At 36.4% G+C, this 24,601-nt stretch overlaps 1 long non-coding RNA gene and 1 pseudogene across 4 annotated transcripts; both read left to right on the top strand.

The window, feature by feature from the left end:
- Positions 1-16,861: 16,861 nt before the first annotated feature.
- LOC147557681 (F-box/kelch-repeat protein At3g06240-like) lies at positions 16,862-18,464 on the top strand (annotated as a pseudogene).
- A 2,552-nt stretch (positions 18,465-21,016) lies between these two features.
- On the top strand, positions 21,017-23,599 carry LOC147557680 (uncharacterized). Of its 4 annotated transcripts, none has more exons than XR_015234147.1 (4): positions 21,017-21,499; positions 22,351-22,442; positions 22,880-22,947; positions 23,090-23,599. It is a non-coding gene; the product is annotated as an uncharacterized LOC147557680 (long non-coding RNA). The 4 variants fall into 4 exon arrangements; XR_015234146.1 differs by having other exon boundaries at positions 23,056-23,599; XR_015234144.1 differs by lacking the exon at positions 22,880-22,947.
- Positions 23,600-24,601: the final 1,002 nt, after the last annotated feature.

Below are 24,601 nucleotides of genomic sequence, written 5' to 3'. Positions count from 1 at the left end.
AAAAAAACTCTCATCTCTCTCTCTCTCAAAAGATTCCGGCGAAGGGGTTACCCTTCGCTAAAGGTCTGGTTCAACAGATCTGAAGGTCTGTTCCGAGCAGACCTTCAAGGGTCTGTTCGAGCAGACCTTCAGATCTGAAGGTCTGCTCTGTTGAACCAGACCTAAAGGTCTGGTTCAACAGATTCCGGCGAAGGGTGACCCCTTCGCCGGAATCTTTTGAGAGAGAGAGAGATGAGAGTTTTTTTTTTTTTTTTTTTTTTTTTTTTTTTTTAAGGTCGCCGGCCGGAAAATTTTCCGGCCGGCGACCTTGCCAGGGAAGACAAAGAGAAGAGAGTTTTTTTTAATTTTTAAGGTCGCCGGCCGGAAAATTTTCCGGCCGGCGAACTTAATCGGAGAAGACAAAGTGAGGTGGAGAGAGAGAGAGGGAGGTTAGGTGGAGAGAGGGGTGAGGTGGAGAGAGAGAGAGATGAGGTGGAGAGAGAGAGAGATGAGGTGGAGAGAGAGAAAGATGAGGTAGAGAGAGAGAGAGAGAGAGGTGAGGTGAGGTGGAAATAAATATGTTTTTAATATTTTATTTAGAAATTAGGAAGGGTATTTACGCCATTTACATAAAAATAGGGGGTCATATTTGAATTTACGAAAAAAAAAGGGGGCCATAAAGGAAGCTGGTCACAAAGTAGGGGGCCATATAGGAATTAACTCTAAAAGAAAATCAAGAAAGTACACTAAAAACCTAGAGGGACTTGAAAAATAAATAAGGCCGCTGATTTGGGGAAATAAGAAAATTATCTAGGGTGCAAAGACTTTATAAAAAACTGGTCAACTTTATTTGACTAATACATTTTCTAATTGTTACGGGGAATAAAATTTCGTTCACCATTTCACTTCCATACCGGCAACGGTCGCCGGTAAACTGGCATTGTCGGCGACCTTAATTTTTTTTCAAATCTTTCTCTCTCATCTCTCTTTCTCCGATCACTAAATCCGACAACCACCATCATCATTTGCATCTCTCTTTCTTTCTCTCACTAGGTCTCCCTCTTTCTCTATCGCCTTTTTTCCCTCTCACTACCTTTCTCCCCGTCTCTCATTGTATCTCGTTCTCTCTATTTCGCGAAGACTCGTGCTCCCTAACCCTAATTCTAAAATAGAATCTCGATCTGGTTTTCTATCTTCCAAAAAATGTGTTTATGAAGTTCTGATCACATTTGGCTGATCAAATGATATTTCAGGCCATCGGGTTTACTGAAATGTGTGTCATCTTGTCTCTACATTACAAGAAACTATAGCATATAAGTTTGGGTCATTTGTCGCTTTTAGTGTGGAAGCTTTTACCTTTTCTTTGTTCTCATCGTAAGTTGGTGTTTAAGGTCTTTGTTTGGATCGTTTGCTTGATGTAATTCTACTTCCATCATCAATAAATTCAATATTTTTTCAAATATCCTTCCCAACTCAAGCAGATGACAATATTGAGGGCATTAATCTAAATGATCTGATCTACAACATTCTTGTCTCTACCAGTTAAATTGTATAGAAAAGATGAGGGCGAAAGAAAGAGCAACAAGAAAGAGAGAGAACAATAAGAAAGAGGGGAGAGAGGTTAGAGAGAAGGAAAAAGAAAAAAGAAGAGAAAATTATGGTGGTGATGGTGGTCGGAGATGGTGACCGGAATTGAAAGAAGAAGAAGAAATATTTTATTTCCCATTAAAATTTGTTTCCCCGAAAAATCTTCTAAATTTCACATCTTCCCTTTCAATATTTCACCCCGGATAATATTTTTATTACCCCAAACCAGCGGCCATAAATAAGGCTTGATTAAATTTTTGCCCCCTAAAGATGACCAACTTCTATTTTAGCTCCCTTTTGATCTTTTCCATGAGTCAACTTTAATTGCTGAGTTAGCCTTCACTGGTGCTTAATCTGATAACGCCGACAACAATGGCTTCTTCCGCTCACTCAGAATTTCCTGCCATTTTCAGTTCTCCATGCCCCAATTCAAATTCAAATTTAAATTTGAATCTTAACCGCCTGAACCCAACCAACAATCTTACGGTTACGAACCATATCCAAGCCAAAATTCAAATTCAAAATTTGAATATACCAGTAGATCCTCTACTTTCTCCCCCCTCAGATTCGGTAAACCACTCTCAATCCCAACCATTCTCCCTATTGTCCAACATTCCATCCTCCTCATAAGCAAATCCTTTAACCCTCTGCGACCAGTCCCCCCATTCTATCTCCATTATTCACCACTATAACTACCCCTCCGGAATCAACTTCACTCTTTTCCATTCCCCATATTCCTGACAACAACCTCCCTTCAACTCCTTCCACCTATGTTAACCCCTTCCCAGTTCTTTACAAAGGTAAACAAAAGGTCTATTCTCCCCCACTTACTGATTCTGAAGAGAACATACAACATAAGAAAGTAGATCCCACCTCCCTAACTGTTTGCAATATCAACAGGAAGAGAACACGGAAATTAAAGATACCACGTTTCTCTCCTCCTTCCTCATCAAGTCAAGGCTCTCCTCCAACACCAAACTTTGCCTCCCAAGATGACAATGTTTCCACATTGTCTAACATGGCAACTGACAATCACTCTAATTTACGTCATAAACGCCGTTGGAGGGCTGCGTCAAGATCTTCAACTTCAGAAGCAGAATTTCTTCCTCCTTTATCTCATCATCCTCTTACTACCAACCAATATCCTTGAAGGGTGGTGGCGGGTGACCCCGAACAACCGCAAGGTGAATGTTAATACTTGCTTGGAACTGTCGCGGCTTGGGGAACGCCCGCACAGTTGAAACACTAAAGGCATTCCTCCGTGTTGAACATGGATGTAAAAAGAGGTGTAAAGATACTTTTGTTGCTCAAACAAGAGGTGGCAACACTGTGGGATAAGGTGGCATCATATGGGTGTGGTGGCATCCATATAGGTGTAGGTGGCAACATATGGGAACAATAAGTTTGAGGTGTCTTCTTCTAATGTGAGTCGTCATTTGAATGAGACACCTCATTATGTTGAGGTGTCAATTTCATTTGAGATGTCCTCAAATGAGACTACCATATAACAAATGCCAATCCCATAATGAGACACCCTATATGTACAATGACACCTCAATGGTGAGGTGTCAACATAATGTCCATTCTCCACACTATAAAAGGAGAGAAATGGTGATGTTCAAAATCAACCCATTCTCATCCCATCCATTCCATCTTCATAAACAAGCTAAGAGAAGAGAAAGTGAATTAGTATTAGATAGAGAGTATAGTTCCTTTTGTAAGAGAGTTGATAGTATTTCTTCTAGTATGAGAGAGAGGTTGTTCATAATTGTTATATCCTTATTTAGAGAGAAGAAGTTGTAAGTTATTCACCTCTAAGTGTAAATCTATCTACAAAGTTGTTCATCTTCGTGTTGTTTGATATTCGGCTTTAGTTTCAATTTAGTGTCTAAGATTCACAACCTTTCTAACAGTGGTATCAGAGCCCAGGTTCTTGTCGGTTCGGTTAGTGGAAAAAGAGACACCAAAATAATGGCGACAAAGTACGATATAGAAAAGTTCAATGGGAATAATTTCTCATTATGGAAAATGAAGATGAAGGCAATTTTGAGGAAGGATAATTGTTTGGCGGCAATTGAAAATAGGCAGGCTAATATGCATGCTTGATGACTCTAAGTGGAACGAGATAGATGGCAATGCTATTGCCAATCTACACCTAGCACTAGCCGATGGAGTATTATCAAGTGTAGCTGAGAAGAATTCAGCAAAGAAATATGAGATACTTTAACAAAGTTGTACGAGACCAAATCACTACACAACAAAATCTTCTTGAAGAGGAAACTCTACACTTAGAATGATGGAGTTGACAACGGTAATTAACAAACCACATCAACACCGTTAATACACTATTCTCTCAACTTACATCAATGGGGCATAACATGGACACGGTTGAACGTGGGGAAATTTTACTTCAAAGTCTACCGGATTCATATGATCAACTCATCATCAATATTACCACCAATATAGAAGTTATGTCCTTTGATGATATTGCTACTGCAGTTTTTGAAGAAGAAAATCGGCGCAAAAACAAAGAAGATAGACAAGAAAGCTCACAACATGCTGAAGCTTTGACGATGATGAGAGGGCGATCAATAGAACGTGGCTCAAGTGGGAGTCAAAAGCAAAGTAGATCAAAATCAAGGAGTAAGAAGAATATGAAGTGTCACTATTGTGGAAAGAAAGGGCATTACAAAAGGGAGTGTTGTAATCTCAAGAAGAAAGAAGGAAAAAGTCATGAGTTGTCAAATGCTCAGGATTGTGTAGCAGGTACCTAGGATGAAGGCGAAATTTTATACAGTGAGGCAATAATAGTTCATGAAGGCAGAAGAAATTTTGCTGAAGTTTGGCTAATGGATTCAGGAGCCACATGGCATATGCCCCTCAGAGAGAATGGTTCCATCAATACGAACCCACCTCTGGAGGATCTGTGTACATGAGAGATGATCATGTTGTGGAGATTGCTGGTATTGGGAGCATCAAACTGAAGACGTATGATGGTACCGTTCGCACTATCCAGGAGGTACGACATGTTAAAGGTTTGAAGAAAAATCTATTGTGTTTAGGACAATTAGATAGTCTCGAGTGTAAAACCCATAGTGAAGATGGGAAAATGAAGGTGATCAAAGGTGCGCTTGTGATCATGAAAGCGAAAAAGATAGTTGCTAATATGTACATGCTTCAAGGAGAAACACAACAAGATGGAGAAGTTTCAGTTGCATCAACAAGTTCGATAGAAGAGTCAATAAAACTTTGGCACCAAAAACTCGGTCACATATCAGAACAAGGTATGAAGATTCTCGTCGAACAAAACCTTCTTCCAGGGCTCAAAAAGGTTTCTTTGCCATTTTGTGACCATTGTGTTACTAGTAAGCAGCACAGATTGAAGTTCAATAGTTCAAATGCTAAAAGCAAGACTACCTTAGAACTTGTTCACTCTGATGTATGGCAATCACCGGTTATATCCCTAGGAGGAGCAAGAACTTTGTATCTTTTATTGATGATTACTCTAGGAGATGTTGGGTGTTTCCAATAAAGAGGAAGGCTGAATAAAGAGGAAGGCAGATGTATTTCTAGTTTTCAAAAATTTCAAAGTGCAAATAGAGCTTGAATCTGAGAAGAAGATCAAGTGTCTAAGGTCAGACACTGGAGGAGAATATACTGGTATTGAGTTTGATACCTTTTGTCAAGAAGAAGGCATCAAAAGGCAGTTCACAGTGGCGTACTCTCCACAACAAAATGGAGTAGCTGAGCGAATGAACAAAACCTTGTCGGAAAGAACAAGAGTAATGTTGAGAGCTGCAAGAATGGACAAATCTTTTTGGGCGGAAGCAGTCAAGACCGCGTGCTATGTGATCAATCGGTCTCCATCAACCACACTGATCTAAAGACGCCAATGCAAATGTGGACAGGTAAACCAGCTGACTATTCGCGCTTACATATGTTTGGAAGTCCGGTGTACATGATGTACAACACCCAAGAAACATCAAAGCTAGATTCGAAATCCAGAAGATGTATTTTCTTAGGGTATGCTGATGGAGTGAAGGGATACAGCCTGTGGGATCCCACTTCCCACAAGGTAATAATCAACAGGGGCGTGATATTTACAGAAGACAAAGTACATACAAATGATAGCACTTCAAAGAAAAACCAGAGACTAGTACAGTTCATGTTAGAAATGAACAAGAAGATCAAAATTCTTCTGAAGCGAAAATAGAACACAAAGAACAAGAAGAAGCTGAAACTGAAACTCCACTAATTCGACAGTCAACTCGGGAGCGAAGAGAACCAGCTTGACACTCAGATTATTTTATGGAAGGGAATATTGCATACTGTCTGCTAACGGAAGATGGAGAACCTTCAAATTATCATGAGGCTATATAAGGTCAAGAAGCTTCTCTATGGATGGCGGCAATGCAAGAAGAAATAAAAGTTCTCCATAAAAATAATACATGGGATCTTGTTCGTCTACCACAAGGAAGGAAAGCTATCGGAAACAAATGGGTCTTCAAGATCAAACGAGATAGAAATGACCAAGTGGAGCGGTATCGTGCTAGATTAGTAGTGAAAGGGTTTGCTCAGAAAGAAGGTATCGACTTCAACGAGATATTCTCACCTGTTGTACGACTTACAACAATTCGGGTAGTCCTGGCGATGTGTGCTACATATGACTTGTACTTGGAGCAGTTAGATGTGAAAACTGCATTTCATCATGGAGAACTTGAAGAAGAAATTTAAATGCTCCAACCAGAAGGTTCTGAAGAAAAAAAAAGCTTGGTTTGCAGGTTGAACAAATCTTTATACGGTCTCACACAAGCGCTGAGATGTTAGTATAAGAGATTTGATTCCTTTATTACGAGCCAAGGACACAACAAACTCAATGCAGATCCTTGTACTTACAACAAGAGATTTGGTGATGGTGATTTTATAATTTTGCTGTTGTATGTAGATGACATGTTGGTTGCAGGCCCCAACAAAGATCGTATTGAAAATTTAAGGCTCAAATGGCTAGGGAGTTTGAAATGAAGGACTTGGGACCAGCAAACAGGATTCCAAGGATGCAAATTCACCGAGATAGAAATAATAGGAATATTTGGCTTTCTCAAGAAAACTACTTGAAGAAAATTTTACGACGCTTCAATATGCAAGATAGTAAGTCAATCTCTACCCGTCTTCCTATTAATTTCAAGTTATCTTCAAGTATGTGTGCTAGCAGTGAAGCAGAGAAGATGGAGATGTCTCGAGTACCGTATGCATCAGTAGTGGGTATAGCCTAATGTTTGCCATGGTATGTACAAGGCTAGACATTGCACAAGCAGTGGGAGCGGTTAGCCGGTACATGAAAAATCCTGGTAGAGAGCATTGGAATACGGTCAAGAGGATCCTGAGATATCTCAAGGGTACCTCAAATGTTGCATTATGTTATGGAAGACCAGACTTTCTTGTTAGAGGCTATGTTGATTCGGATTATGCACGTGATCTTGATAAAAGCAAATCCACCACAGGGCATGTGGTTACTCTTGCTAGAGGAGCAGTAAGTTGGGTTTCGAAACTGCAGTCTATCGTGGCTACTTCTACGACTGAAGGAGAATACGTGGCAGATACAGAATCTAGCAAAGCAATTTAGTTGCAAATGTTATTGGAAGATCTTGGACACAAACAAGAGAAGGTAACTTTGTTTTGTGATAGTCAGAGCGCTTTGCACTTGGCAAAGAATCCAACATTCACTCGAGGACGAAACACATAAGAGTTCAATATCACTTTATTTGTGAGAAGGTAGAAGAAGGAAGCATTAATATGGAGAAAATTCATAAAAAAGAGAACCTAGCAGACATATTGACAAAGCCAGTAGACAACAACAAGTTCATGTGGTGTCGATTCTCCATCGGCCAAGCAGAAAACGTGAGCATCATAAGAGCAAAGTAGATAGGATGGAGGAGGTACAAACAAAAGTAACTTTAAGTGGAAGAATGTTTAACATGGATGTAAAAAGAGGTGTAAAGATACTTTTATTGCTCAAACAAGAGGTGGCAACACTATGGGATAAGGTGGCATCATATGGGTGTGGTGGCATCCATATAGGTGTAGGTGGCAACATATGGGAACAATAAGTTTGAGGTGTCTTCTTCTAATGTGAGTCGTCATTTGAATGACACACCTCATTATGTTGAGGTGTCCATTTCATTTGAGATGTCCTCAAATGAGACTACCATATGACAAATGCCAATCCCATAATGAGACACCCTATATGTACAATGACACTTCAATGGTGAGGTGTCAACATAATGTCCATTCTCTACACTATAAAATGAGAGAAATGGTGATGTTCAAAATCACCCCATTCTCATCCCATTTCTTGAATATTTCAACAACTTTATTAATGATCATACTCTTATTGACCTTGGTTATATAAGCTCTGCTTTCACATGGACAAATCAACAATCCTATCGTGGTCATATAAGAGAACGACTTGATCGAGCAATAGCAAATATTGACTGGTGTAGTGTATATCCTCAAGTATTTTCCATTTACTAAGATATAATTCGGATCGCGCTCCAATTTTACTTAAAACAGATAGCCCACAATCCAGACCACACAATATTTTCAGATTTGAATCTCAATGGGGTTCTCATCATCAATTTAACGAGATAGTGGAACAAGCATGGTTGGCATCATCCTCATTTGTACCTGAAAAATTGGCGTAATTGGGTATAACTCTTAAATTATGGAGCAAAAACGTCATTGGCAATGTCAGAAAACGGATAAAGTGTTTTTCTTCAAGATTGTTGAAAATTCAGGTTGGATCACCTGCGCCATCTTCTTTATCTTTAGAACTACATCTTCAACAAAAACTACAACAATTGGAAAAAATGAATAAACAGTTTTGGGAACAAAGAGCGAAACAATATTGGGTTCAAAACGGTGATAGAAATACGAGGGTATTTCATGCATCAGTTAAACACTAGAGGAAGAAAAATTCTATCAAATATTTACAGACAGGGGACGGCACCTGAATTACTAATTCTGCACAAATCGGCCAACTGTTGACTGATCACTTTAGATCTCGCTTAACTGCTGAACTAGTTGAACCAGTACCGAGTTCTCTCCACCATCTTTTCCCGAGTATTCCTCCTTCTAACATTCCTATATTGACAGCCCCTCCCACTCAGGAGGAAATATTTGAAGTTATTAGAAATATGGGTTCCTTAAAGTCTCCAGAACCAGATGGATTTCCGGTGTTAATTTTATAAAAAATGTTGGTCTATTATAGGCTCTGAAACGCATTCTCTCATATGTAACATTTTCAATTCTTGTACATTACCTCCAGAAGTGAATCATACTTTTGTATCTTTAATCCCTAAAAAGGATGCTCCATGTAAAGAATCAGATTTCAGGCCTATTTCCTTATGTAATGTTATATACAAAATAGTGACCAAAATATTATCTAATCGTATTCGGCCATTTTTAGATCATAGAATATCTGAATTTCAAAATGCTTTTGTACCGAAACGACAAATTACAAATAGTTTAATTATAGCAAAGGAACTCATCCACTCAATGAAACTCTCCACCGCAAAAAAGGGTACTTTCGCTCTTAAGATGGATATGGAAAACGCATATGATAGGGTGGATTGGAATTTTCTAAAATTCACTCTACATTGTTTTGGTATAACTGGGTCGATACAAAATTTGATAATGAATTGTGTTACTACACCAACATTTCAGATTCTATGTAATGGAATTTCTCAAAAGAAATTTGGTAGTAGCAGGGGACTTCGACAAGGATGTCCATTATCTCCGTATCTCTTCATCCTTGTGTCAAATTGGTTTTCTATTATGATGTCTCAGGCACAAATATCAGGTCTCTTCCAAGGGTATAAGATTAATGGCTTAGCTCCTCCAATTTCACATTTGCTCTTTGCGGACGATCTATTCATTTTTGGTGGATGCAATATCACGAATCTTTATGGACTTCATCAAGTTTTACACCTTTATACAAGTTTTTTAGGACAATAAATAAATTTTCACATAACGCCAATATACTTCAGCAAAGGCGTTTCTGGTGAATTAAAAATAGAAACTGCCTCATTCTTGGGAGTGTGACAAATGACTATTGATGAAAGATATTTGGAAAATAGGATCCTTAAACTTAATACAAGAATTAATTCTTATCTGTTTTACTAGAAAAGGCTCGAGGCAAGATGGCCGGGTGGAAACAAAAAATGATCTCTCAAGAAGGAAGGAGTGTTATTGTTAAATCCGTACTTTCTTCTTTATCAATTTTCTTTATGACTACGGCTAAGATTCCTATTGAAGTAATCCGACAGATGGAGAAGATTGAACGCAACTTTTGGTGGGGACATTCGGAAGATCCTCGGAAGTCACACTTTATCGATTGGAAGGACATTTGCCTCCCAAAACGAGTAGGCGGCTTGGGATTTCCACGTTTAGTGTTGGTATAAAAACATTACTGGCAAAAATTACTTGGCGTTTTATCACCAACTCCTCATCAAAATAGGCCGAACTTCTCACTGCAAAGTACTTGAAACAAAATACTATTTGTACTGCAGTTCTAACATCAACTTCATCTTCTTTGTGGAAAGCAATACTTCAGACACGTCCATTATTTTCAAAGAATTGTCGATGGCAAATTGGCAATGGTAGTTCAGTTAACATCTTTACTGAACCCTGGATTCGAAGTCGTGACGAAGGTCTTCTTATTAAAAGCCCCCAAACTGGTCAACTAATATTAGTTTGGTGACAGACTTAATTGATCCAGTAACAAGACAATGGAGGGCACCAGTTATTCAATCATTATTTCTTCTAGATATTTCAAATAAAATTTTGGGCATTAGGTTACCACATTTTGAAAAGGAAGATAACTTTATTCGGAAACCGACAAAAAAGGGGATATTTTCTACTAAATCGTGTTATGAACTCCTCAATCCAAATTCTGATGAAACAACATCACAATCTTTCAACTGGTCACGATTTTACAAAAACTCGGGCCTTTTACCAAAGATCTGGTGTTTCATATGGAAATTAATTCATTCGGGGATTGCTGCTAAATGAATATTCACCGATTTGTCAACATTCACGACACTTTTTGCCCTTGTTGTCATCAATCTGAGGAAACTATAGACCATCTCTTTATCTCTTGTGCAAAGGTAAGACAACTTTGGGACTCATTTGAACTTTCAACTCCGTCTCTAGGTAATTAGGAAAACGATCTTACTTTCGCTCCAATGGTGGGTCAACCAAAGTAATAACTACTACATGTTCAATAAAGTCTGTATTGTCTTCTGGAATCATTGGAAAGAGCGCAACAGAGTTACTTTTGAAAGCTTAGAATACACCATTCAAAGGGTTATGGTCCATATCAACACTGATCTTAGACAATTCGGAGTTCAACCTTATGAATCGGGAAACATAACATTGCTACAAAATCCAATAGTACAACCGCATTGGATTGCTCCACCTGATTCTTTTGCTAAGATAAATGTGGATGGAGCATGTTCCAATCAAGGAGCAAGTTGTGTTGCAGTTGCTCGTTCTTCGAATGGAGAATTTCTTGCCGCCTTTTCATGTCGACTTTGCTGCTCTACATTTGATATTGTTGAAGCCCATGCGGTTTTACTTGGAATGGTACTATCTTTAAAGCATAACTTTTCGAAGGTTATAATTGAAAGCGATTCAGAGAATTTTATCAATAGCATTTCACCTGCATCCATTGATCCTCCTTGGCAATTACAACCTTTCCTCTCGGGTATTGAACCTTATGAAAGCTATTTTGAATCGATTCAATTTCTTTTTGGCCCCCGAACTTGTAACATGGTCGCTCATGAATTGGCCGCTCTAGTATTGCATGAGAATTTGTATGGAGAATGGAACTCCACTAATATTCCATCATGTATCATCTCTTATGTAATTTCTGACTATTAATGAAATTATAGTTTCTGTTTCAAAAAAAAACCCTTTCCCTCCCTCTTCTTGACACTTTCTCGCCAGTGGTCGGGGTTGCCGGTCCGTCGGCCGACAACAATCAGTTATAAAAAAGATAAGAAATTGTGAAAAGGCACTTGATAGTTGATACCGCAATAAATATAGATATTAGAACAAATTTATATCCAAACATAGATAGAGTTGAGAAATTCTAACCTAATTGAGGTAAATTTTTGAAAATTATACTTACCCATTCTTTATGAAAATTTTCTGCTACTGTAAATCCAGACTTGCCTAAATGATTTGACTGAGGTTTTGCTTCTGATTCGTATGATAACACCTACTAGAAGGGATTGATTATGAAATTTCCTTGCAATATAGGAATTCGTGATTGATTGTTGCTAAATTAAGAGTCGGCTTAAGGAGTAGAAAGGAGATAAAGGGTTTTCTTCTCTCCTGAAAAAATTCCATCTTGCTGGCTTGTTGCTAGTCAATTAATGCTAAGTAGAATCTCTGTGGTGGTAGTTTCTATACAGTACGAAGATGACGATGATGAAGATGAATGTTTGGGTTTTCAATTTTAACTATTATTTTTGTTAATGGTCCACAAGTTACTAACGGTTAGTATTTAAGACTTTATGGAGTTGTCTCCTTATTAAATCAAAGTCAACTAAGTCAAGGATAGTTGACTCGTACCAGGCCCGAAAATAGTTATCTATATAAGAAAAACGGTTGTCCGCCTACTGGCCACAAAAATAAAATAGAAACCTATTGGAAATTCGAAACAATAGAAATTAGAAACCTATTGGAAATTAGAAACAATAGAAATTAGAAACCTACTGGAAATTAGAAACCTATAAGGGCATCCCCAACGGATCAGGAGATCACCAAATTCTGGTGATCTCCTGGAAATCCCATACCCAACGGCACAGCAGATTGCCAAAAATCTGCTGTGCCGTGAACAGTAACTGCCCAAATCTGGGCAGTTACTGTTCCCTCTCACAAAAATGGTGAGAGGTGGGCCAGGGGTCTATTTAATTATTGTTTGGCCCCTTTTTTTGTTTCTTATTTAATTATTAGTCTTTCTTTTTGTTTTTTCTTTAATGTTTGGTCCTTTTTTTGTTTCTTGTTTAATTTTTTGGTCCCTTTTTGATTTTTTTTTTTTGTGTTTGGTTCGATAAAATTTTTAATTATTAATTAAATTACACTAAAATCAAAAATTAAACATTTAATCTAAATATTCGAAAAAAAACTACCTTAAATATTTTTATTTATACCCTTAATAACACATAATCGGACTATTATGATTTTCATTTCTACCGTTATCGATTTTGTGTACTCCGGGTTTTCGGAGACATTACAATACTATTAGTACTAAGTGAACAACTTATTGAAGAATCAATAATGTTCATCATTGCCTTTTTTTTCCCATAGATGATCAATCAGAGTATCTCGTAATTCAAAATGAGCCTTTTTATCTTTAATTTGCTTGTGCATAGCTAAGAATCGTGCGAAACGTTCGGCTTCATTTTCAACAACTTCTACCGTTGGAATCTCAGAAAAAATTTGGGGTACCGTACGATCGCCATATTCATCCTCTACAACCATGTTATGCATTATAATGCAAGCAAACATTATATCACTGAGGACATTTTTATCCCAAAAACGCGCTGGATCCTTAACAATTTCGAACCGAGCTTGAAGAACTCCAAATGCACGTTCAACATCTTTGCGACATGCTTCTTGCATCATTGCAAAATGTTGTTTCTTCAAACCTTGAGGTTGAGAGATAGTTTGAACAAGAGTCGACCATTTTGGATATATACCATCAGCAAGATAATATCCCGTATCATATTCTTTTCCCATGATATTATATTTTACCGGAGGAGTTTTACCTTCTGCTAAATTTGCGAATAAATTGGAAGACTGTAGTACATTAATATCATTGTTAGAACCCGGTATTCCAAAGTATGCATGCCATATCCAGAGGTCGTAAGAGGCAACTGCCTCTAAAATTATAGTTGGATATCCACTACGTCCAGTGTATTGTCCTGCCCAAGCCGCAGGACAATTTTTCCAAGCCCAGTGCATGCAATCAAGACTCCCCAACATGCCAGGAAAACCTCTTTCTTCTCCTTTTTGCAAGAGCCTTGCAGTGTCATTAGCATTAGGAGTTCTTAGGTATTCAGTACCAAAAATTTCAACTATTGCACGACAAAATCTTTTGAAATATTTTGTCGCCGTTGATTCTCCAATTCTTACATAATCATCTGTTGCGTCTGCTCCTATTCCATATGCTAACATCCGCATAGAGGCTGTCATTTTCTGTAAAGAAGATAATCCAAGTTTCTTTGTTGCATCACTTGATTGAACAAATTCTGGGTCATGCGCTTCGATCGCAGACTTTATTCGTAGGAATACATTCTTTCTCATTCTATAACGTCTACGAAACTTTTCCTCATTGAAAGATGGAGTTTCTGAGAAATAGTCATTCCAGATTTTCTTATGCCCTTTTTCTCTTTCACGATTAATCGTTATATGTCCAGGAACTGAACCCTTATAACGTGGTTCATCATCTTCATTTAATAAATGATAGTTTATCGCGTCGTTATTGATGAGCATAAATGCGTTCATATTTTGTTGGTTATCCAAATCTTCATCAGAATCCGAGCTAGGGTAACTTGATGAGCCTGGGTAAGAATACATTGTTTTACTGCGAATAAAATGTTGAAGAAGTATGTGATTTACTCTACAAGTTAGGATGCATTTTAAAGACATAAAATTACAGTCTTCGAGAAAAACTTATCCCAATGTCTTACAGTCTGACAGATTCCTTACCCACTTACACACTTTATCTCCATTCAACACATAAAATTACAGTCTTCGAGAAAAACTTATCCCAATGTCTTACAGTCTGACAGATTCCTTACGCACTTACACACTTTATCTCCATTCAACACATAAAATTACAGTCTTCGAGTAAAACTTATCCCAATGTCTTACAGTCTGACAGATTCCTTACCCACTTACACACTTTATCTCCATTCAACACATAAAATTACAGTCTTCGAGAAAAACTTATCCCAATGTCTTACAGTCTGACAGATTCCTTACCCACTTACACACTTTATCTCCATTCAATCACATAAAATTACAGTCTTCGAGAAAAACTTATCCCAATGTCTTACAGTCTGACAGATTCCTTACCCACTTACACACTTTATCTCCATTCAACACATAAAATTACAGTCTTCGAGAAAAACTTATCCCAATGTCTTACAGTCTGACAGATTCCTTACCCACTTACACACTTTATCTCCATTCAATCACATAAAATTACAGTTTTCATAAGGTCTATAAATACATGCCTTCACAACTCTTTATAATGTATTACAAAACATTCAGCTTGATACTCTTCAATACTTCTATCTTTTCATCTCAATACTTAGAAAGATATGGCCAAAAACAACAACGTAACTCGCAAACAAGCTTTCTCAGCTAATGATGATATAGTTTTATGTACGACGTATCTTGGGATATCTCAAGATTCAATAGTGGGTATGAGTCAAACTAAAGAACAATTATGGTTTCGTATTGCTGAAAGTTATAACGAAGAGATGGAAAAATCTGGTGGAGTATGTAGATCAGATAGGTCTCTGGACGCTCGCTTTCGAACGATCTCTACTGCTGTTTCAAAATTTCGAGGATGTGTCCGGCAAATTGAGAATCGAAATCAGAGTGGTACCAATGAGATAGACACTGTAAGTTTATATTATATAATGTTACAAATAAAGTGAAAAAATATATTTAATACATTTAATTTGATTTATTTTCAACCTTGTAGCTCCAAAGTGCGAGAACCTTGTACCTTCAAGAAGACGCAAAACAAAAAGGATTTCAGTTTGATCATGTATGGCCTATACTAAAAGATTGTGAAAAATTTGCCGTGGCTGGTCCAAAAAGGATAAATTTAATGAATTCGTTTAATGAGACGCAAATAGGGACTCCTCCATCTGGTTCTCCTGGATTACCTTTCTCTGTTAATCTTGATGAAGATGATAATCAAACTACACCAGAGTCCTATAGTCGACCAACTGGAAGAAAGAAAGAAAAGATGAGGAAGAGGGTAGACGAGGAAAAAACTAAAGACGTTGCTCGAATGCACAATCGAGGCGATGAAGCAATCGAGATGATGAGAAGGACTGAAACAGCAAGAATCGAAAGGAATGCTAGGAAAGATAAGCTAATGGACGCTATTAACAAACGAAATGATAAGGAACGTGCAGTTGAGATGGCGAGAATTAGTTATGAACGAAAAAAGATGGAGTATGACGTTATGCATATGGACGTCAATACAATTACAGATCCTATACGACAAGCATACTTTCGAAGAGAACAACAACAACTATATTTTGGAAAACAAAGTGGTAGCTCGTTTGGAGGTCCGTATGGAGGAGGAGATGGAAGTGAAGGTGGAGATGGAAGTGGAGATGGAGGTGGATGCGGAAGTGGCTACCAAGATGATGATTTACCTCCTTATTAACGAAGTAGTTTCAATTCGTAATTTTAGTAAAATGTCGTATTAGTTTCAATTTGTAGGTTTAGTAAAATGTCGTAGTTTTAGTAAAATGTCGTATTAGTTTCCGTTTATTGTTTTAGTAAAATGTGGTATTAGTTTAATATGTAGGTTAAGTCTTGTAATCTCAACTAATTAGATTTATTTTATAAAAAATTAGTGTTAAAAATAGTATAAATGAAGTTAAGTGTGATGAATAGTGATTTGGTGGGATTTTTAGTGTTTTGTCTTTGGGTTCAACCATTTGAAAACACCAAAAAATTTGGTGAAGATTCTTTTTTGGTGATAGTTTTGGTGCCAACCATTGGGGATGCTCTAAGGAATCCTACACCTTAATCCTAAGGCCGCCAATATATGGACAACCAACTTTGTTATGTGGACAACAGAAAAAATGGGCGTAAATAAGAGAGCCAAATTGAAGAGTCTAAAATTGAATAGAAGTACTTATTTTTCTTTTCTCTTCCGGCTACCACAAATGTCAACAGATTTTCCGGCATTGATAACAACAGACGGTGATAACAACAACAGATTTAGCCTACGATGAAGGAAATTCAAAGGATCGAATAATACTCCAAGAAGGTGAAGGAGATGGAGAGTTAATGATGAACTGAATTTGAAAATATAGATTGATGGTGAGGAAGCCAGAGCTATTGAAAATTATATATACTGAGATCTTATCAGTATAACTTGAAATAACTAGAAGGAAAGAAAAAATGCAGAGGAATAACAAATTAACGATGATTTCAATGGGAAACTTCCCAAATCAGATTGGGAGGGAGAAACCCTAAATCTCTTTTGAAGGAAAGAGGGAGAGAGAAAGCTAGAAAGGATAATATGTAATGTGTTAATGAAGGTGAATAGGAAGAACAATGGAAAACTTGAATATGCTGGTGATGGTTGTCGAGAAAATAAGGTCATCGGTAAAGGTCCGTGGTTGCTAGGAAGAAAGTAACGATGAAGAACACAAAAAAATATTCAATTTTAGCCCTCCAACTTAGTTCGGTTATTTACACCCAATTATGTTGTCCTTTTAAAGAAGTTGATTGTCCACTACCAATCCTAAGTAGAAGCCTATAAGAATTCCAACACCCTTTCCTCCTTACCCCAAAGAAAGGAAGCCTACACTCTTTCTCCAGTTCAATCTGCCCAGACCTCTCTGAACGTAGTTCCTAGACAGTATGAAGATGATGAAACTAGAACAATGTTCAACGCCGCGCCTCCCCGAAGAAATCATAACTACCATCTTAGCGATGTTGCCAGTCAAATCTATCCACCGATTTAAGTCAGTTTCCAAAATCTGGTACTCTATCTTCTCTAACCCTAATTTTATCAAACTTCACCGTGATCATGCTATTGAACAAGACAAATTTATGCTCATTATTACCCACTCTAATAGATTATACACTATAGATTATAACTCATTAGCATCTAAGTTATCTGTTCAATTAGGTGATTACCCGTTCATCTCTCTTATAACAGAGTTTTCATCTTTGGGCTCCTGTAATGGTTTAGTTTCCTTCTATGGTAATAAAATTTACCTTTGGAACCCGTCTACTGATGAATTGAAATCAATACCCACATGTCCATATATAAAGGAATATAAGGAGAGATTACATACTGCCGCCAGTGTGTTTGGTTTCGGTTATGATCGCCGACCAGATGATTACAAGATTTTGGGGATTGTAAAACAGGTGGACGATGATTTTAGTTATGTCATGCTTTACTCTTTAGGCTCTAATTCGTGGAAAGTCATGGACAATATTCCTTACAAAATCATTTGTGGCAAATTTGGTGTTCTTATTAATGGAGCTCTTCATTGGAAAACAACAGCTCCATTTGTCGGGAGATGGAAGACATCCACCTATAATGCGATACTTTGTTTTGATGTAGTTGATGAGACATTCAAAGAAGTGCCTATACCAAAAAAATTGAGTGAGAATTCTCGGCAAGGGGCGTAATAATTGGTGTTTTAGGTGATTGTCTTTGTATATTTCATCATATTTCGACGGTTCATGTTGAAGTATGGGTAATGGAGTACGGAGTGAGCGAGTCTTGGACTAAATTCTTCACTATTACCAAAGACAATGTTATTCCATTAATTTTTGCAATGTACCCGATAAAGTGTTTCAGAAATGGTGACGTATTATTGCTGAATGGATATAGGGACATAATTTTATATGATCCAAAACAGGAAAAAGTTCCAATTCATAAGTTAAGCGGAATCTCAGACTTTTTTCAATTAGTGACTTGTGTTAGCAGTTTAGTTTCACTAAATTCTGGAATTTATTTGAAGCAAGTACTAAGCAACGCTATCTAAAGGAAGCAAGGAAGAAACTAGTCCAGTATTTAATCTTTATTTCAGTATATGTTCTAACCCTGCTGGAGATGGATTTATTTTGTAATTACATTTTTGGTGAAATTTATATTATCAAACTTGGGTATCTTGTCATTTATTTTATCAATTTAATTAAATGGTAAAGGATTACGTATACAAGATGAAGTACAACTATTACTGCTTTACTCACAACGAGAAGAGTTTCCATGGAAATATCGAAGTACAGTAATGGCAGTAACTCTGAATGTCTCCTTTTCTAAGTACATTTTACCTTCATTATTTGTAGGCGACGAAGATGAAGTTATATGTATAACTTTTTTTAATCCTGTAAATTTTTTTTGTAACTAATAGCATCTCCAATGTAAAACACAGTCTTAGAAACTCGGAGTGCCACGTAGGACTTTTAGAGTTTTTATCTTAAGATTCATCTCTTAGTGCCAACTCAGCATTTTCATATATTAAAAAAAAAACAATTAATAATACCTAAAACTACCGAACACAAATTAAAAAGGAAACATGGTTGCTCGGTCTTAAGCATGTTAATGGATATCCGAATATTCGACATCCGATCTGCATCCGTATTCGAATTTTAAAAAAATATCTGAAATTTCAGATATCGGATATTCCTTATCAAATATCTGCTTATTGGATATCGGATACGGATACACTAATATTCGATCCGCTAAATATCCGTATCCGATAAGTAATATAAAAAAATAATAAAAATTTAAATTTATTCATAATAATATATAAAATGTATGAGTGGGATTTATTATTTAGATCTAATGGTTAAAAATTTAAAGAAAAAAATTTGAAATTTTGTTAAACTTTCAGGTATCGGATATTATCCGATATCCATTAATATTATCGGATTCGGATTTATAATATCTGTCGGATAATTATCGGATACAGATATTCGGGTAGCTTATCGGATTCAGATACGGATATACCTATATCCGATCAGATAAGCTACCGTTTACAGGCCTACTCGGTCTCTTCCCTCTATTTTCTTCACTGCTTTGAACCGAACGTCACCAAAAATTGCTTTCATGTTTTAACGTCATCTTCATCTTCTTCCTTTAATTCTTAACTTCTACTTCATTCTCCCAAACAACAAATGTGAAGGTATGATTCTTGTTTCTCTTATGAAATTAGATTACAAAATTAAAGTTTCTTAAATTTAACAGATCTATTTGCACAAAATTATGTTGAAATGTATTTAGTTGATTAAGATGATTAGAGTGGGACAAATTCAAGAGAAATAGTTCACAATTTGGGTTGGACATTTTTTCAAACAGGTTACTAGCATAACTTAAATATGTATTTGGTTGATGAAGATGAATTCAAGAGTTATAGTAATGGAGGAAAAACAATCTATGAAATCAAGGGGGTTGAAGATGAAAAATATCAGATTGATAGAACAATCAAACGTCCACAGTCTATTTATGCCTTTAAGTTTAGATCTCTTCATTTTTTGTTCGTTTAGATCTGCATTTCTTTCTATACAGATTTTTGTGTGTCAGTGTTTATAGTGTTTAGGGCACTTTTTTCTGTTTTTTGTTGCTCCACTTTTTCTTCGTGTTTTCTGTTGTACAACCTAGAACTTGACCCGCCCAAGTTCGATTTATCTTTCGTAGGCTAGTGCCTCTGGCAGGCTATGCTCAAGGAATTTTAGATTTGCCCGACATGAACCCGTCCGTTATGTCAAGTGACTTTCGACATAAGTTACCTGAAATGCCCTAACCCGATCAAGGGGTACCCCTGAACCCAGCCCGATTCCCTGTCGGGTGGTTTTGGGCCTCTCTCACCCCAAAAGCTAGCTCAAGAGGTAAGACTTCTCCCACACTTATTAACACACCCCCTGCCCCTTTCACAACCAATGTGAGATTAACCTAACAATCCCCCCCTCACACATTGGCTCTTAACTTCAATAGTTATTGGGCCGAGACTTGTTATTACCTGGGCTCTGATACCAGTGTTGGGTGGTCTTGGGCCTCTCTCACCCCAAAAGCTAGCTCGAGAGGTAAGACTTCTCCCACACTTATTAACGCACCCCTTGCCCCTTCCACAACCAATGTGGGATTAACCTAACATTCCCGTTCTTTGGTCAGATCCTTGTTTTGGTTCTGATTTGGTTCTTTGTGTTTTTTCCCAAATTTCTTAGGTTTTTGTTTTTAACTGGCTCTGATTAATGTAAGTGTACTGAAAGTTCGCTCGTATGCTCTAATGGTCTGGTAAACAAAGTTATCGGTCTTAGGAATAAAGACGAAATTTAAGGCAACAAATTCTTCCATATGATCTTTTAGAACACATGGTACAAATTAAAGAAGAGTTCACATCAAAAGTTCATCCGTAAGACCGTAAGCTCTAATAGTCATGTAGTGAAACTTTATCTTTTTAGACCTAATTGGTAAATATAAAACAACATATTCTTTAGATGAACCTCGATAGAAACCACTTCCATTTATTCAATTGTAAGCACTAATCATTCTTTTAGAAAATGAAAGGTAGAGCCAAAACATTTTACATAATAAGTTACAAAAGTAAGTTATTTTTTGGAATCAGTAAGAGTGTCAAAACTATTATGTGTATTTATAATTGGGAAAATAGCTATTTGGGTTGAGAAAAATATCATAATAACTAAAAAAGCCATCATCTTTTTCAATTAACTAAAAGTTGTTATAATATTAAGGGTAATTGCACATAAGGTTTAAAATAATATGGGTAATTAAGAATCAGGTCATTTTCTATCTTTTTCCTTCCCAAAATACCCTACTCACTAATAGTCATTCTCTCCCAAAAAAGAAAACCAAAATTTTAGGGTTTTTCTTTTTCTTCTTCTTCCCCTTCAATTGAATTTCTTTAACACCTGAAACTTCATCTCCATACTCCTCCTCACCATCAGCATCTTAGCTTTCACTGTTTCTTTCCCACTCTAGAATTTGGTGTCCATCTTCAGATCGATCTTCTACTGTTGGAAGATGAGAATTTGGTCTCTAGATCTAAAACTCGGCAACCAATGTATCTTCCATTGGTTTTTGCTAATGTTTTACTCAACTTCAGTTTTGATGGATGTTAAATCGGTATGTATAATCTTGATGGGAAAGTAATGGATTTTATTTCATCAAAAAAAAAAAGTAATGGATTTTATTTGTGGGAAAACTGTTCTTCCTAGGTTTTACATTCTCTTTGTTTTTTTTTATCTATCATTAGCAGGAATTTGGGTTTATATTCACTATAAGAAAAGAGTTTATGTTTATCTATCAATTTCTTTATGTTAGCTGTTTTGATTTCAAAATCTTTGAACCCTTTATGTTAATTTAAGGATAAATCTTACACTAAACGAATTGGTACTGCTCATGGTTGGGATATTTTTGTTTCATATTTTCAGTTTCTTGAAAGGAATCAGTTTATTAACTTTGATTGTTTTGATTGGAATTGGTTTGTCATCCTTGAAATCCTAGTTACAGGACAAAGAAAAAAAGGGTTTTGATGACTGTAAACTAGGTTTACAATTATGAAAAGTCGTATATACGGTATCGCCAAACAAGTTTTCAACACCAAAGTCTGAGTCTCTGTGTATGAAACTTAGAACAAACATCTAAATTTGAGATGCATCTAGAAGTCCCAAAACTCATAATCAAGTGATTACGAGTACTTACTGGAAGTAAAATATAATCCCAACTTTCCTTCTCCAAACGGCACTTAAAGTCCATTTTTATGCTATAGAGAAGGTTGTTATCAGTTGGTAGCGTCATCGGGAAATTTAAGGATATTTCATTCTAGTCCGTGTTTACGGGGAGGACAATCATAATGTTATACTTACTCTATCTGTTTTGAATCCTTTAATGCTTACCCACACTGTCGAACTATACGTATGCTATCATTAAATATACGAATACTAAAATGTCTTGTTTTTTCTGTTTTCTTTCAGGTACCACTGTGGCTGGTTGAAACTCTAGAATCATAAAGTTTTAGTTAAAGGCGAAACAACTTTTGGACGTTCGGACATGTGCAAGCTCAAAGGTACCCAATTCCCAACTTCCTAAATCTAATTTTGGTTGCAATTATTAGGTGGTATTCTCAAATCTCACACACTGTTAAGATCTTAGCAGACTTACAATGTACGTATATATTATTAATAGCTTTTGGCCTAGTAGGATACTAAGTCACTGTTGAATAAGCTCAAGCTCTTTATTAGTAGTCTATAGGCTGTAGTGATAATATATGAAAATAGTCAATTTTTATCACAACAATATATGAAACTATACTTCTGTAAATTGTTTATAGATGTCAATTAGCTTTCATTTGAACCCTTCCCGAATACCAATTGTATTATATATTACATCTTGCATAATTTTTGCTTCCCGATTTTCACTATAATTTCGTTACTTTTCCTATATATTTGACGGTTCTACCACAGACTTGTGTGAAAATGTATGACCTTTGTTGCTTCCTTCTAGGTTGTGCTCGACAACGAAACTTCAAACCCTTGATCATGGGCAGTAAAAAAATCACAAACCCAAACTGAGTATGAAATTACCTTCATATCCGACCTGTTTTTATGATCCTTTCTTTTTTTTACTGTATTAACTTTCTTTTCTTGTTTCTGTTTCTTGGTTCTTGTTTGTATTTCCAGTCTTGTGCCAATAATGCTTTCTTTTCACATGTAGATGCATCCCATTCTAAGCACCAAGAACCATGGACTACGCAACGTATCGTCCTCGCACTCATAAATAATAAAAGCAGTCAAGAACAAATAAGAGACTATCTTGTTTTTCATTTAAAGTTTAGTCAATAGAAGAGGTCAGATTTCATGATTGATATTTGTGTTAGAAGTGACCAACTCAAAACTAAATGGAGGAACATTGCCACTTATAATTGGATTGGTAGTTGCAGGAGGTGGTGTACTATTGATCTGCATTGATGATGGGCCAAATGTGTCGAATTGTGGAAATGGAACATTGGCAGGATCCCGTTGATTCACCCAGAAAGAGGAGGTGGTGATGATAGCGACTGTGGGGTATACTACTAATCCCGATGGATGATGAACCAAACGGAACTAAATAGGCCAAATGTAACTACTATTTTGTGTTGGCATATAAGTATTTTTCAGTGACAATGGCTTCATGAATTTTATATGATGAATGATGAAATCAATTCTAAACTCAAGATTTTGTAAATACGTACTCTTAGTTTATATTCTCGATTTCTAAATCGAGTTTGCAAGATATGCAATTCAAGATTATATTCAATAAAGCTTGCAAATCATGTTTGCAATCTATATTTTGCAAACACTTACATTATGCAAACACATGTTTGCATAACAGATTGTTGCAAACACGTTTGCATAACAGATTGTTGCAAACACGTTTGCAGAAAAATGTAAAGGAAAAAACGCCGTTTTTTTCTGGGTTTTTTTTTTTGAAAAAAGATATTGAAAGTGGATCTTGTTAGAAAGCTAATGAACAATCATTTCTAAATATATAATTTTTATAGAAATCCGACATCTCAAACAAAAGTTATATCGATTTAAAATTTAAAGAAAAATAAAAGAATTTAGTTACACAAAATGACAAAAAAAGGGTATTTTAGTATTTGCACACTTTTTAACCTGAATAATAATTTTCAAATGTTTTGTGCTTTTCTGCTCATTTTCAATATTATTTTGACCTTTATAATTCATGTGTTAAATACCCTTACCCTATAAAGCTCACTTTCTCTCTCAAGAAATCTTAAATTTTAGGTTTTTTTTTTCTCTTTTTCTTTTTCTCTTTCTTCTTCACTCTCTTCTGTCATTTTAAACATCATGTCTTTCTTATCACCGCGTCTCTTCACAGCCGATGCCCTCATCCACTTTAATTTAATCTAGTTAAGATTCTTGAACAGTCACAGTATTTTCAGGTGATTCAGCGATCAGATCGGATTCATTTAGGGAACAACACATTAAGATACATATTCGGTTTTTTAAATTGAGGAGAGAATCAACTGGATCTGAAGAATCGACGACAAACTTACAGAAATCTCCGACTTCATTCTTGATTTCAACATTATCGTTTCCATTTCTATTGTTCGATCACCAACATTGGTTGAATCTACTTTTTCCTAAAACACGATCGATTGAATCTTCTCCTTTGATTCTTGCCCGTTTATGAGCTTGCATTGCATTGACTAATCAAAAAGAA

Source organism: Eschscholzia californica, unplaced genomic scaffold, assembly GCF_041429995.1.
Source record: "Eschscholzia californica isolate CP2 unplaced genomic scaffold, dmEscCali1.0.p SCAF_2, whole genome shotgun sequence".
In the NCBI taxonomy this organism is placed as follows: domain Eukaryota; kingdom Viridiplantae; phylum Streptophyta; class Magnoliopsida; order Ranunculales; family Papaveraceae; genus Eschscholzia; species Eschscholzia californica.
This window is presented reverse-complemented; position numbering and strand designations above follow the sequence as displayed.